The sequence below is a fragment of the Dipodomys spectabilis genome, unplaced genomic scaffold (genome assembly GCF_019054845.1).
Source record: "Dipodomys spectabilis isolate Male_0828 unplaced genomic scaffold, ASM1905484v1 ptg000003l, whole genome shotgun sequence".
Lineage (NCBI taxonomy): Eukaryota > Metazoa > Chordata > Mammalia > Rodentia > Heteromyidae > Dipodomys > Dipodomys spectabilis.
In genome coordinates, this window is record NW_024870680.1 from 6912573 (window position 1) to 6928120 (window position 15548).

The following is a 15548-nucleotide window of genomic DNA, read 5'->3' on the forward strand; positions in this document are numbered from 1 at the left end:
TTTGCAGCCCTAGTCAGTGCTATGTATCACATGTTCTAGCAGGCAGAAGGCAGAAGCAGCCAAGAAGGGCGGTGACTTAGGGCCCTGCAGCAGGGATTATAGGGAGGAAATCTGGAGAAAATGTAGGTGAGGCTTGGGATCAGAGAACAAAAATACTGTTGCAAAACCTTTCCTCAAACAGTGCCAAAACCCAGACATTGTGGGATATTCATCTAATCAAGGATACCACCTAATGTTGAACTCATTTTTGTTGGTTTAAAAAGCCCTAAGAGCTGGATGTGGTGATGCATGCCTGTAATCCCAGCTATAAGGGAGGTAGAAATGGAGGATTGCAGTTTCAGGCCAGCTTGGGCAAAGAAGTTAGCTTAGAGACCCTATTTCAACAACATGCTGGGCATGGTAGGACTACAATCCCAGCTACCTGGGAAGTGGAGGGAGGGGGAGGGGTAGGTAGTAGGATGGTTGTCCTGGCTATCCCTGGACAAAAACAAAAATGATGGCTGGGAATGTGACTCAGTGGTAGAGTGCTTGCCTAGTATGCATGAAGCCCTGGGTTCGATTCCTCAGTACCACATACACAGAAAAAGCCACAAGTGGCACTGTGGCTCAAGTAGTAGAGTGCTAGCCTTGAGCAAAAGAAGTTCAGGGACAGCATATACACAGAAAAAGCTGGAAGTTGTGTTATAGCTCAAGTGATAGAGTGCTGGCACTTGAGCAAAAGAAGCTCAGAGACAGTGCTCAGGCCCTGAGTTCAAGCCCCAGGACTATTATTAAAAAAAAAAAAAAAAGTCTGGGGACTTGCCTTGAAAGCACAAGGCCCTGATTTCATATTCCAGCAATGCAAAAACAACAACAAAAACAACAAAAAGCTAAAAAAAATCCTCAATACCCTCCAACCACCACCATAAAAACAATAACAACAAAAAGGGATGTTCCCTTCCCCCAAAGCCCATTATGGTGGCAGATGCCCCTATTGCTCCCAGTAGAGAGAGGCAGGGATCTTGAGTTTGAGGCCAGTATTTAAGACCATATTGCAAAACAAAAATGCAGACAACAGGGCTCAAAGTGGTAGAGTGCTTGCCTAGCATATTTGAAGCCCTGTGTTTAGTCATCAGTACTGAAAACAAAAAACACACAAAGCAAACAATACTCGGGGAAGTATTGTTTTGGGGGTGGGGAGGTTCATTGAGGTCATCACAGAGAGCCAATGTCCATCTGTCTGTATGGTTATTAGAAAAAGCTTACCTACCTAGTAAGGCAAGGAAAAAAAATCCAAATTTCAACTCTTCTCTCTTTGGTCTATGATGAACCCTGAAATTTTCAGGACTTCGTTTTCAAGACCATTTTGTCCAGAATAGGGTTCTTGTCAGTAGTGCTGGTTAAAGGATGGGTAAAGAATGTGAATCTGTCTCATCCATAAGCTATGGGGAGACATGAGCTGCATTCTGGTCTTCCAAGATGGGAAAATTCTAAGGAGCTGCTTTAGAGGCAAAGAGAAAGGGCAGAATTGCTGGATTTGCTTTGTGACTTCTATGTAACCATGTAACTATGGGCCCTGTGGTTGTAGCCATCACATTACTAGAAGAAAAAACTGAGCAGCATTGCAAATATACCCCAGCCTTCTTCAGAACTCTTTGTAAGCATACAAAAGAATAGGAACAACAACAACAACAAAAAAAAATAGGAAAGAAAACCATCCTTTGGAATCAGCACGAAGTTTTATGCCTAGCCGAAATTTATCGGCACACAGAGAAGGAACATTAAAAGAATAATTGTTGGCTGTTTATTTTGGAAAAGTATGTGTAGTATGACTGGGGGCATGGGGCTTTATTTTCTCTTACCTTGTGCACACTTCCATTAATGTTAATAGGATCATATATTCTAGACTCTCCTTGGCTTGCTGCTCTGACATAAATGTTTAGAATTTCCTTGTTTAGTAATATGTATATATATATCTTAAAAACCTTATATATGAATCATATATATATATAAACCTTAAAAACCTTACATATAAACCACACACACACACACACACACACACACACACACACATATATAACCTTAACAACATTGAAAGACAGAATGGTATGGGCTAAATTATTCTCAGTGCCTTATTGTGGATAGGATTTATTCTCTTGGGTCGATAACTATTATCTGTTTGGATGGTCTGTGTTTCTGATAGCATCTACTAGATAGCTTTATAATATACCTGAAAGGGTTGTTTGGGGAGGTGGCTACATGTGCCTTTTATCTGGTGAAACAAGGTAAGCCTTGAACCTAGTTGTCTGAGCTCTAGACCCTTATCCAAGTCCACGTCATCCTCAAAGCCAATAGAGTTGTATCTACTCATTGCAGCATCTTACTAGGCAACCATTTGATAGACATTGACCCAATTTAGTGTCTTGGTGAGGGATTTATTTCTTAGTGTTGCTGCTGTAAAATCCAGTCTGTCAATTAAACAAACAGCAGCTGAGCTCCTGTAGTGTCTCAGGGTTTGTTTCAGACTTGGAAATACTCAGAATCAGAATCAGACTGTGATTCAAGGAAACCCAACAGAAATTGCATGTTAAAATGGCAGGCTTTGAAGTGATTTTCGAAATAATGGAATCCAGGAGTCAGTAGGCTTTTTCTACAAAAGGTCAAGAAGTAAATATATTAGATTTTGAGGATCCAGTGTGGTCTCAGATACATATGATTTTTTGTTTGCCTGGGTAACAATTCACAAATGCAAAAATTCAGCTAGTCATAGGCATAGGCTGGTTTTGGCTCACGAGCCATAGTTTGCTGATCTCTTAGTGTCCCCTCATTTTTATCAATTATGAAACTGAAGAACAGAAGAACAAGCTCCTGCTTCTCCACCTTCCCCAAACCACATGGCTAGTTCTTAACATAGCTGGATTGGAGACCCATGGTAAAGTATTGTGAGGACAGGCTCCCTCCTCAACTAGCCTAGGTCTCTTGCAAATGTATTGCTTTGGAAGTAGAAATCTTTTTTGTGTGTGTGTGCCAGTCCTGGAGTTGAACTCAGGGCCTGGGTACTGTCCCTGAGCCTCTATGTGTTCAAAGCTAGTGCTCTACCACTTGAGCTACAGCACCACTTCTGGCATTTATTGGAGTTTATTGGAGATAAGAATCTCATGGACTTTCCTGCTAGAGCTACTTTGAGCTGCAATTCTCAGATCTTAGCTTCCTAAGTAGCTAAGATTACAGGAGTGAGCCACAGGCACCCAGCTTGGAAGTATGAATCTTAATGAATTATTAAATTGGAGTATGTCTACTACCCTTCCAGGCATTGTGTTTAGGATCAAGGATACAGAGTTAAGTACAACATTGTCTCAATCAATTCAGTGGTTGTGTTGGTGTAAGCAGGCAAGATGACAGCATGGAAAGTGTCAGACAGACAAGTAGAGGTACTGTGGAGTTCCAAGAAGACACTCCTCCCTCAGAAAGTTGTGAATGAAAGAATCCACTCATTCATTGCACTTAGAACATACTGAGACAGGAGTTCAGCTTTTCCTTCAGTTGCTTGTTTCTTTATTTTGAAGACTGACCTTACATACATTCATAAATGCATGGGTAAGCTGATAAGGTTACAGGAAGTAAAATAAAAGATTCAAGATGGGCACAATGGCTCAAGCTTGTAATACTAGCTACTTTGTGGTTCAAGAATAGCTAGTACATGAAACTTCCATCTCACTCAATGTCTGGGCATGGTGGTACATCCCTATCATTCCAGCTGCAGGGTAAGATCCATTGGTGGACTCAGTAGCATGTACCTCTCATCTCCAGAGAAACATAAGTTGGAGGATTAAGGCCCATACCCACCTGGGCATAAAGTGCAACCCTCCCTCAGAAAGAATCCAAGACCGAAAAAGGGCTAAAAGCGTGGTGACATGTATAAAACCATGCAATAGTAACCATTGAGCCCTTTAATATTGCAGAACTTGAAGGATTTTAGGTTCTTTAAGCTTTAACCTCTCACTTAACAGATAAAGAAGATGAAGCCTGGGGATGTGTACTTACCCTGGATTACACAGATAATTCATAAAATGTCAGGATTTTTTTGATTCTACATTTCAAAAGATACACAGTAGCTTTTTATACCCAAATAATAATACAGATTAATTATTACAGGCAACATTAACTAAAGTTTATAATGATAAAATACTGATATTATCTCATTTAAGTCCTATAATAACCTCAATATAGTAGATATGATGATTTTATAGCGGGGGAGACTAAACTGTGAGAGATTAAGTAAAATCTATCCACAATCACTCAGCCAATTGGTAGTAGAGTCAGGAATCAAGCCCAGTTCTCCAACATGTACTTCTCAGAGCCTTGTATTCCAACTTGGCTAAGTTCTTGAAATATGCTTTGTAGTTAGTGATCTTCTGTGAACAGGGACCATATCTCTCTCATGTGTTTCTTCACTGTGGATACTTGGCATATAAAATTTGCTCAATAATTGTTCTCAGAATGAATGGACTATGTTTTGCCATCTGAACTTGGGGCACTGTGTTTGCATGTCTAGCTTGCTCAGGTGGTACTGTACTGCCTGAGATACCTTCAGCCTAGATTTTTTTTTTTCTTTTTCAGCCTAGATTTTTGTTAGTTACATTGAAAGGGATTTTCATGGACTTTTCTGTCTAGGCTGGCTTTGAACCATGATGCTGTGGATCTTATCCTTTTAATAGACACGATTATAAGCGAGAGAAACTGATACCTAGTTCATGTATGGTTCTTTAAACTGTTAACACTTGTAGTGTGAATGGGAACTCAATGATTTAACCAGTTTGTGTCCAAATCAGCTGATACCTAGTCCTTTCATGAGACAGAGGCTAATATGCAGATATATTCCTAGAAAGCCTGTTGCTTTACAGCTGTCTTTACTATGTCTCTGAACACTTTTCTTTAAAAAATTATTTTATTGTAAAGATGCTATACAGAGGGATTATAGTTACATGAGTAAGGGAATTAGTACATTACTTGTCGATCATTTTTACCCTTTCCCTTGTTATTGTCCTACTATCCATTCCCTCCCCCATCTCCCACACTTCTCTCCCTGCTCGAAGTTGTAAAGTTTGTTTCCAATATACAGTCTCGTGGGTATCATTGTTGCAATGGGTCATCCTTTGAGAGTTAATATGTACAGCAGAATTCTCTTTGAACATCAAAAATTCCTTGAAGACATGACAGCCTGGTTGGTGGTTCTGAGTCTGATGAAGTTTGTATAGGCAACTGGATGGTTTTCTCTGCATGTGGTAACTTCTACCTACTGCACAAACATCTTTAGTTTTGGTTTTATATTATATTGTGAGGCATCCTGGGGTTTGTGGGCCAGAGAATTGAGGAATTCTGTAAGAGCACTTGGGCATAGATTTGGCTTTTAGCCAAATAGCACTTGAAACAAATGTCCTTGCAGCATTAATTTTTAGTTCTGACCTATGAGAACAACTAACTCACTAAATGTACAATTCCTTGTGACTCACCCTTCCCCTGGTAGTGGAAGGACATAGTTCTTTTTTGAAGTTAAAGACTTTTGGGAAACAAATTGGTAGATATTGTTCTGAAAAGCAAACAAAAGAACACCTGTCTTTCTACCTAGATTACTTGTTTTTATCTAAAGAATGGTGTGAGCTTTCTATGCCATTCATTGTAAGGCAGAGTTTTTTCCATATAGCGTAAGACAGGCAAGACCCTTTGATTTGAGTGTAGAAAGCTGTATCCTTTGAACCTAGGCCTCTGGGCTTGTTCATTTAAGCTGGTACACAACATTAATGATTGCTGCATATCACTTGGGGGGATCCACATTAAATAAAGGAGGCTCTCATTATGCTGTGAAAACAGGCTTGGATTCTATTGGCAAGATTCTTTAGGGATTTTCAGGGGGGCAAAGATACACTTCTCATTTGTAGATATTTGAAAAATCCTTTCAAGTAGAAAACACATGGATATTTGTTTTCTAGTAAAAAACAGTTCAAAGACCTGTCTATATGTCCTGGGAAGCCTTCCCCCCCCCCCCCCCCCCCCCCGCCAAGTAGAACCCAATTCTATTCCCATATCAGGAGGGCAACTTCACTTAGGAATTGCTTGTTATGATAACCTACTTTTAAACATTCCTTAATTATTAATGAGTCCTGTAACTGTATCAAGGTGCAGCTTGATTTACTGCAGTTTATATTTGCTGCCCTCCACCTTTAGCAGCAGCAGTAGTTGCCACTAGGAAGAGAGTGAGGGTGTTGTCTAGAAAGAATGAGAAAGGTCTGTTCTCTATATGATGGCTTCTATGTTTCCAGATAAAGAAAGATTCAGATAGGTGTTGTTTTTGTTTGTTTTGCTCTTTAATTTTGCAAACTTTCCAACAGATACTGTGAAGAACCTTTACAATCCTTTTAGTTAGACTTAATTGTTGACATTTTGCAGGATTTGCTCTATCTTCCTTTATGCATGCATATTTACATGGGTGTGGAGATATCATGATACTTTCTTCTACAATGTAACTACAATATCATTTATGGTCTAGAAGCCCATGCCTGTAATCCTAGCTACTCAGGAGGCTGAGATCTGGAGATCATAGTTCAAAGCCAGCCCTGGCAGGAAAGTCTTTGAGACTCTTATCTCCAATAAACCACTGAAAACCGGAAGTGGCGCTGTGGCTCAACTGGTAGAGCCTTGCCTTCAGCTGAAGAGTGCAGGGACAGTGCCCAAGCCCAGAGTTAAAGCCCCATGATCAAAAATAAAAATAAAAAATAAAATGATCTAGAATTTTAGCATTGATTTTGTGATATTGTGATTTGTGATATTGCCTTCAATCACTTAGATTTTCTGTGCATCCAATTATGCAAAGACTTAGTGGCTTAAAATAATGTGCATTTATTAGTGCCTCTAGTGTAGCAAGTCATTGGGTAGTGCTTCTAATGTGGATCAGAGTCCCTGCTTCACTGGGGTCCCTCGTACATCCAGTCAGCTGCTAGATCCACTAGACAATCTGGTCCCAATTGGCCTGTTTGGGTGACTTGTGATTATTACGGAGTTCTATCATTCCCTCACAGGATAGGGCAGGTTATTCCCATGGCTATGTGCATATTCCAAGGGAGAGGAGACCAGCGAAGGCCTAGTGGCACAGCATTATTTACATTGCAGTCTTCTGGCCAAAGCAAGTCACAACATCCTTTTGATGGGATGAACTCTAAAGTCATTGCTCAGGGGAATGGATACAGAGTCATGGGTCATGAATAATTGCAGCCATTTTGTAAACAACCTATCATATTCTTATAATCAAAATAATAATAATAGTGTTAATGTTAATAATGTTACCATTTTTAACTTTGGATGCTATCAAGGATTATACATTAAATTTATATGTTTTGCATGTTGTCTTTATTCTTTGCTTTTTAAAAATCTGCATATATCTATAAGGAATTTCTGTGTGTTTTATATTTTAAAGATTTCAGTCCTGTTTCCTTAATATCCAATAATTTAAATATCTCTAATTATTTCTTCATGATTTTATGCAGGTTAAACGTAAGGCACAAGTATTCTAGATAACTGATGTATATTTATCATTGTATCACAGGAGACAGAAGATTTGTCCAGATTTTTGGTAATGCTGTGTAGTTCTTTGACTAAATGGAAGTTTTCCATATTTTACAATCACAAAGGTACTGTTTCCTAGAGATGGACTTAGGCCTGAACATTTGAGGTTAATATGTTTCCAATTGTATGAGCATACATTCATTAGATAAAAGCTGTATATTTAGTCCACCTAAGAAGGAGTTATGGAGAATCTTTAAAAATTGGTATAGAATACTGGGATACATAGTTCTTTTACCTTCGAGTAGTTACTGAACTAATGGTAGATGAGTGCTAATTATAAATTAATATATTTAAAAAAACTTACACACAGAAAAGTGCACATATTATAAATGTATAGGTTGAAGTTTTAAACTCAACTTATCAGTGTATCAGCACTGGACTAAGAAACTAGAATCTTTATAAGGCATTTGTGACAGGATAGAATGTCTATTCAAATAACTGTTGTCCTTCATAATACTAACTTATGGATGCCCTCCCCTGGTCAATGCCATTTCAAGCTAAGAATGGTGTCTGCTATGTAATGATCAGGTTTGATATAGACTAGCCTTTCACATTGCACACACACCAAGGTCTGTCCCTCTTCATTGCCATCTCAAGGAAGAAGGTGACCTCACCTTACAAGGATAGCTTTTCCCCGGTACCTTCCAAACTAGTACCTCTTTGACTTCATGGGATTTGGTGCCCTATGTTTTCTCTTCCTGTCTTTTCCATCTATTCTCTCTCTTCAGCTTTTTTTCCCCTTATTTTATTGTTAGGGGGCTTGAACTCAGGGCCTGGGTGCTGTCCCTGATCTTTTTCACTCAAGGCTAGCACTCTAACACTTTAAGCTACAGCACCACTTCCAGTTTTCTGGTGGTTAATTGGAGATAAGAGTCTTATGGACTTTCCTGCCTGGCCTGGGTTCCAACCATGAACTTCAGATCTCAGCCTCCTGAACAGCTTAGGATTACAGGCGTGAGCCATTGGTACTTGGCTAAACTTTCCTTTTTCCTTTTGACACCTTATTTTATATTTTTATCATCAGTCCTTTTACTCTTCTTCATCAGGCTACAATTTGTTCTCTCTCTTTCCGTTTATTTCCAAACTTCTTAAAGTACATCTTCTTTAAACCATTCATCCAGTTTGCTCCTTGAAACTTATTTTACCCCTACAAAGGCATTGACAAACACCAAATTATTAGGTCAGGTGTTTTTAAAAAATTTTTTTTTCCATTCTCCCTTTCCTTTCCCCTTCCCTCCTTTCTTCCTCACTTCTCATTCTCTCCCTTTCTCTTTCCTTCCCTCCCTTCAAACACAAGTATCAAACACAGGGCTTCATTCATGGTAGTCAAGTGCTGTACTCTTGAGCTACTTCCTCAGCCCATTTTTCTTTAGCATTTATTCTCTTAGATTTCTGCTTCCAAAAAGCTACGGAGCCAATCAATCATGGATGGGGACTTCCAAAGAAACCTTCTCTTGTGAGCCAAATAAATCTTTTCTCTAAAGAGACGTAGCACATCAGGGTGAGAATTTATAGTGGAGTAAAACTGTTCACCTCATGACCAGGGAGCAAAAAGAGAAAGGGGAAGGGACTGGAGTTTCCTTCCAAAGAATACTTCCAATGATCTAAAGACCTCCCATTTGGCTCTGTTTCTCATAGGTTCTACCACTTCCCAGTAGTACCTCTTTGGAGACCAAGCCTTTAACACATGGGCCTTTGGAGGACATTGAAAATAAAAGACTACTATGCTTATTTTTTCTTTATGACTATCATCTCCTGTGGCTTTGATTTCTGCTGTGCTTTTGGTTCTCTGCCTGATCCTTCAGATTACTCTAGTGGTTTTAGCTTCCTCGAGAGAGGACAGTGGTAATTCTGGTTTCTTTTAGTTTGAGTATGAGAATGGCATTTCTTAGAACCTTGGCAAATCTTGGCAATTTGTCTGCATTTTGAAGATTGTGGTTTTAAAAAACGGTCAACTTACTGTAAATTCTCTGTAACACAAGCCTATTTATTGATGCTGTGCCTGGTAAGAACTCAATAAATAACTGACGGAATCATTCATTTATTTAATTATTCATTTATATTTTTAATGAATATTTATTAAATTTGTAGCCAATGAATTGAGTTTACTAAATTCAGCAATTGGTCCCTTTCCCCCTTCCCCCAAATTATCTTAATATGTTTTTCTCTGGCTTTTTCTTTCAACCTTTGTTGAGGTTAGTTTGTTCTAGTTAAGAGAATTACTAGTTGTATGACTTGTTAATCTCTAGCAATAATTCTAGCAGTTTCCAAAACAAGTATAATACTGATGGTGTTACCTTCTGGGTGGTTGAAAGGATCTGAAGAAAACAATTGCTTGTAGACTATATCTATCATCCAGCTATAGATCTATTCCTAATAGAATGCATCAGGCTTTGTCCTCACAGTGAACATCCTGAATTAGGCATTGTTTTCCTCATGGTTCAAAGAGAGAAACTGAGACTCAAAGGACTTAAATAGTTTTTCAGAGGATATAGAGCTAATTATACATTTGGAGTACTCAGTTCCATCACTGTGCCTCCACCAAAACACCTTCTAGCACCTTGTGTGACCCTTTGAAATGAACTCTGAACTAGAGGTCATGTGGCAGTGACTGGCATTTGCTACTGTCATTGCTTCTGAGAAGCAAATACCAAGGGAATTCTGCCCTGTTGGGGGGAAACTCCAGTCCTGAGGGCTGCATTGATTTTATCTTAAAGCCATAGAGTTCTAAAGTTTAGGAGGTATTAAGCAGTATTCTGCTCATCCACTCTAACCATCTGGCTTGATTTTTTTTTTTTTTAACATTTACAGTGATAGGAAAATAATCCTACCCACCTCCCATGCTTTTGGGTAGCTCATTCTGCTTTCCCCGGCTCTATGAGACAGTCCATTCCTTATATCACACCAAACTCCTTTTTCTAGTCTGCCCTCTGAACATTGGTTCCAGCTCTCAGTGATGGCCACATGGAATAAATAGTGTCCCTGTTTTCTAAGGCAAAAGTATAGATTCTTAGAGTTCATAATCTGATGTCAAACAGTGTCTTTTCACCCCGTTAAGCAGTTTTAAGTTCATAGGGTCCCCTGAACGAATACAACTGGCTGTACTTTCTTTTACTTCTCCCAGTCTTTTTTCTTAATTCATGGTACCACCATTCAAGCATGCTATCCAAGCATGAAACCTAGGAGTTTGATCCTTTCACTATTCACATATTGTCTGCCCTCAAGTCTTTTCAGTTTTAATCTAGAATACAGAATCCATCTCTACTAACATCAAGCATCACCATCAATCCCCTGATCCCTAACTCATTCCTCCTCCACATAGCAACCACAATTATCCCTTGAAAGCACAAATCAGGTCATGTAATTTTCCTGATTAAAACCCTTTCGTTTCTCATTTCTCCAGAAGAGCCAACTCTTCCCCCATGGTCAGTATGGCCCTGCCTCATCTGAGCTATTCTGTCTTCCTCAGCCCTGCCCTTTGACCTTCTTTGTATTTCCTGGACATGCCAAGCTTTTTTCTGCAGCCAGCCCTTGCCTTCTTGTCCTTTCTGCCCACACTTTTCTTTTCCAAGCTTTCTAAACGGCTAACTCATTTTCACTTTTCAGGTCTCAGCTCAGATCTCACATCCTCAGAAAGGTTTGCCCCATCACCTATCCCCAGCCCAAGCTCATCATTCTGTAGAAAATCTTTCAGATTTGTATAGTTGTCTCTTGTCTCTTGTTATCATGACAATATACATGTTTAGTGACTCCACTCTTGCTTGGACAGTTGTTTCTTCTTCTTCTTTGGTTGGTCGTGGGGCTTGAACTCTGGGCTTGGGCACTGTCCCTGTGCTCTTCAGCTCAAGAAGAGTGCTCTACCACTTGAGCCACAGTGCCACTTCCGGTTTTCTAGTGGTTTATTGGAGATAAGAGTCTCACAGACTATCCTGCCCGGGCTGGATTTGAACCATTATCCTCAGATCTCAGCCTCCTGAGTAGCTAGGATTACAGGCGTGAGCCACCGGCGCCCGGCCAGTTGTTTCTTCTATAAGTGGGATAGTTGCTACCTCACAGGAAGGGGTAATCAATAAATATCTAAGGGGTAGATAAATGAACTCATAGTTGACAGAATAAAAAAGTATTGGAATCATATTGAAAAAAAGGTTTGAATGTGAGCTTGCTAACTTTCTGTGTAATTTCTGGCAAATTTTCATTATCTTCCTGCTAGCAAATGCATCTGCTTCATAGAGTGGTATGAAGGTTAAGATATCAGCTATGGTATTAATAAAAATGTCAGCTCTGGGCTGGAGGTGTGGTTTAAAAGGTAGGGCTCCTGCCTACCAAATATGAAACCCCGAGTTCAAACTTCAGCCTACTAAAAGAAAAGGGCATTAGATGTGAAGGTGCCATTATAGTATCTGGCAACTTTCAGGTGTTTTGTCTACCTCAAGGACTGGTGCTCAATTCTGAATATACCTAGAAAATGTCTGTCAAGCTTCAGCCTGATTAATGGGATTGTTTTTTTTTTTTTTTTGCAGTGTGCCTGTGTGTGTGTGCCTGGGTGTGTGCGTGTGCATGTGTGTGCGTGTGTGTGTGTGTGTGTGTGTGTGTGTGTGTGTGTGTGTGTGTGTGACATAAGCCTGGTGTAAGACACCTGTGATGCCCTTTAAGAAATATTTGCCTGGCTGGGCTCTACACCAGAGTGTCAACTGTTACTCTGGAGCATGTTCAGCCTGATAATCCAGGATCTTCACTGGGATGCCGAATATAGACCCCCCCCCCCCCACATCTAAACTATTCAACCTGACATTGTGTGGATTGGGATGTTCTGTCTAGACAGCCATCTCCCTTGGGAAATCACTGTTGCTCTAGGAGGAGGCACGTGGTCTCCTGTTCAGAATACAAAGTGGGCCTGTGGGCTGCTGGAGTGGGGGCTTCTGCGAATTTGTGTGGGCCTGTGGGTTGGAGTCTTGCAGAAAGAGCTTTCTGTCTCTAGATCACAGCACACTGTTCTTCTACAGGCAGAGCCCAAGGAATATGGCAATGAGCTCTCAGCCTTCCTAGGGCTGGTGGCTTCATGCCCTGACTGAAGGCCACTAGAAACAACTGAAAGGTAAGCCTGGAGTGTGGATTTCCTGAGAGGGAGGCAGGAACATTTGTGCAACTTAATTGCTTGGCATGGTGGCCTGAAATCTTCTGCTCTGTGGGTGATGAGTGTGTTTGAAAGTGAACACTCTAGAACTAGGTAGTACTGGGTTCAAATCTTGAACCCAGTGCCTGCCTTGGCCTTGGTCCATTTATATCATGCCTAAGCTGTAGTTTGCTCAGGGTAAAATAGGGATAAAAATAATCTTATCTTCCCAGCAGTGAAGTTGAAATCATATGCTGCACGCAGAATGCTTAGCTCGGTAACTGACACACAGCCTGGGTCAGAAAATACTTAGTCTTTTTTTTTGTCAGTCCTGAGGCTTGAACTCGGGGCCTAGTCACTGTACCTGAGCTCCTATTGCTCAAGGCTAGCACCTACCACTTGAGCCACAGCGCCACTTCTGGCTTTTTTCTGTGATTGAATTGGAGATAAGAGTCTCACGGACTTTCTGGCCTTTGCTGGCTTCGAATTGCTATCCTCAGATCTCAGCCTCCTGAGTAGCTAGGATTACAGGTATGAGCCACCGGAACCTAGTTTATGCTGATTCTTTTTTAGGCAAGGCAGGTCAGGGTTTGTTTGTTTGTTTTTTCTCTTATGCTGGTACTGGGTTTTGAACTCAGGACCTGGGTGCTGTCCCTTAGCTTTTTTGCTTAAGGCTAGCACTCAACCATTTGAGCCATACCTCCACTGCTGGCTTTTTTGGTGATAGAGATAAGAGTCTCATTGGACTTTGACTTTCTGGGATGGCTTTGAACTATATGATTCTCAGATCTCAGCCTCTGATTACAGAGGTGAGCCAGGTGCCCACTGATCAGGGTTTTTTGTTGTTGATGTTAGCTTTATTTTATTTTATTGTCTGTCTTGGGGCTTGAACTCTGGGCCTGAGCACTGTCCCTCAGCTCTTAGCACTCAACCACTTGAGCCACAGCGCTACTCCTGGCTTTTTTTTTCTGTGACTTAATTGGAGATAAGAGTCTCCTGGACTTACCTGCCCGGGCTGCCTTTGAATGGTGATCCTCAGATCTCAGCCTCCTTAGTAGCTAGCATTACAGGACTGAGCCCGGCTACTTGTATTTTTATTGATTATTTTGCTGGACCTCGGGCTTGAATTCAGGGTGAGGGCACAGTTTCTGAGCTTCTTTTGCTCAAGGCTAGCACTCTTCCCCTTGGGCCACAGCTCCACTTCTAGCTTTTTCTTGATAATTTATTGGAGATAAGACTCTCATGGACTTTCCTACCGGGGCTAGCTTTGAACAGTGATCCTCAGATTTCAGCCGTCCTGTAGCTAGTTATAATTGTGAGCCATCAGCACCTGTTTGTTGTTGTTGTTGTTGTTGTTAGTAGTGGTGGTAGTAGTATTTTTGCCAGTCCTGAGCATTCTCTCTGAGCTTTTTTTGCTCAAGGCTAGCACTCTATCACTTGAGCCACAGCATCACTTCCGGCCTTTTCTGTTTATGTGGTACTGAGGAATCAAACTCAGGGCTTCATGCATGCTAGGTAAGCACTCTTAACACTAAGCTTCATTCCAGCCCTGTCCTGTTATTTTTGCGGAGCCTCAGTCAGCCTCACTCATACTGAACTTTGAGTCTCACCTCTTCACTTTCAGCAGTGTTGTATTGGATAAGGTATCCAGCCTCTCTGAGTTAGTATTCTTACCCACGTGCAGTTAGCAGTTCCCGGCTCAGTGAAGGTAAAATGAGATCAGAGTGCTTGATAACATAGCAAGTGCTCAAAATACTCATTTCGTCCCCCTTTAGTTCTCACGTATTTGAAATACGGTCTCTTTAAGCTTGTTAAGATTCCCCTCTAGCCTTGTATGCAGCTGTGGGCAGACAGCTTTGGCAGAAGGAAAGGCTGTTTTTAAAAAAAATCTGTTTCATAATCTGTTGGCGCAGATCTGCTGTGGCCACACCCTGTGCTGCTCAGAGGCCCAGTCCTGTTGCAGTTAGCATGTGCCTCGCTGTAACCTAAATAAGCCTGGAAAGTGGCTGCTGTGAGGGGCGTAACTAAATACAAAATAGATTTTCTTTCCTGCTCCTTGGGAGGAAGCTGGCTCAGGGATTCGTGGCTACAGAGGGAGGGCCTGGCGGGCCTGGACTGCAGTCTGAGGACTTAGCAGCCAGGGGTTTTCTGGTTTTCATTAAAATTCTGTGGCTGTCTTTCAAGATTGTTCCATTGGCTATGACTGTGCACTGAAGCTGTTTATGCCGTTCCCTCAGGCACACACCCCCATCAAATAACAGTGGTCCGAAAATTAAAAGTAAACAGCCTGACTGATGGGTTTTGCTCAGCAGTCTTTGTGATGAGGAATCCTCAGATATAACTGCAGAGCTTGATTTTTGCTAAGTCTTAAGTACAGATGAAGAGGCAGACAGAGCTGAGCTAGGAATGGGCAGCAGAATCTGGTTACAGCTTGCTCTTGAGGACAGACAGCTCTTGGGGGCAAAGAGAGTTTTCCTGGCAGCTGCCATTAGTGTTCCCAAATGTTACATTAAAGAAAATTGTCTGGTCCGATCATTTTGGGGAGAGATGCTGATACCTTTATATGCTCAAGTTTTTCTGATGGTAATGAGCTGAATTAAAGAAGATTCAGTTACAATGTTAATTTCTGGTTGAGATTGATACTTGAGTCTATAAACCTAGGTTGCAATTAGGATTCTGCTGTTAGCTTGCCTTATGACCTCAGACAAGGTCTCTACATTCCTGGGCCTTGGCTTTGCAGTATGGTTGCAAGGACTGCATGAGATAATTTATGTAAAGCTCTTGGCATATCTTATGTTCTCAGCAAATGGTGGATGTTATTATGAATTAGGTTAGA

At 41.0% G+C, this 15548-nt stretch overlaps 1 protein-coding gene across 3 annotated transcripts in view; it reads left to right on the forward strand.

The window, feature by feature from the left end:
- Nucleotides 1-15548, forward strand: part of Rab30 (RAB30, member RAS oncogene family) — a 90474-nt gene that overhangs the window by 21092 nt on the left and 53834 nt on the right. The window lies entirely within an intron of this gene.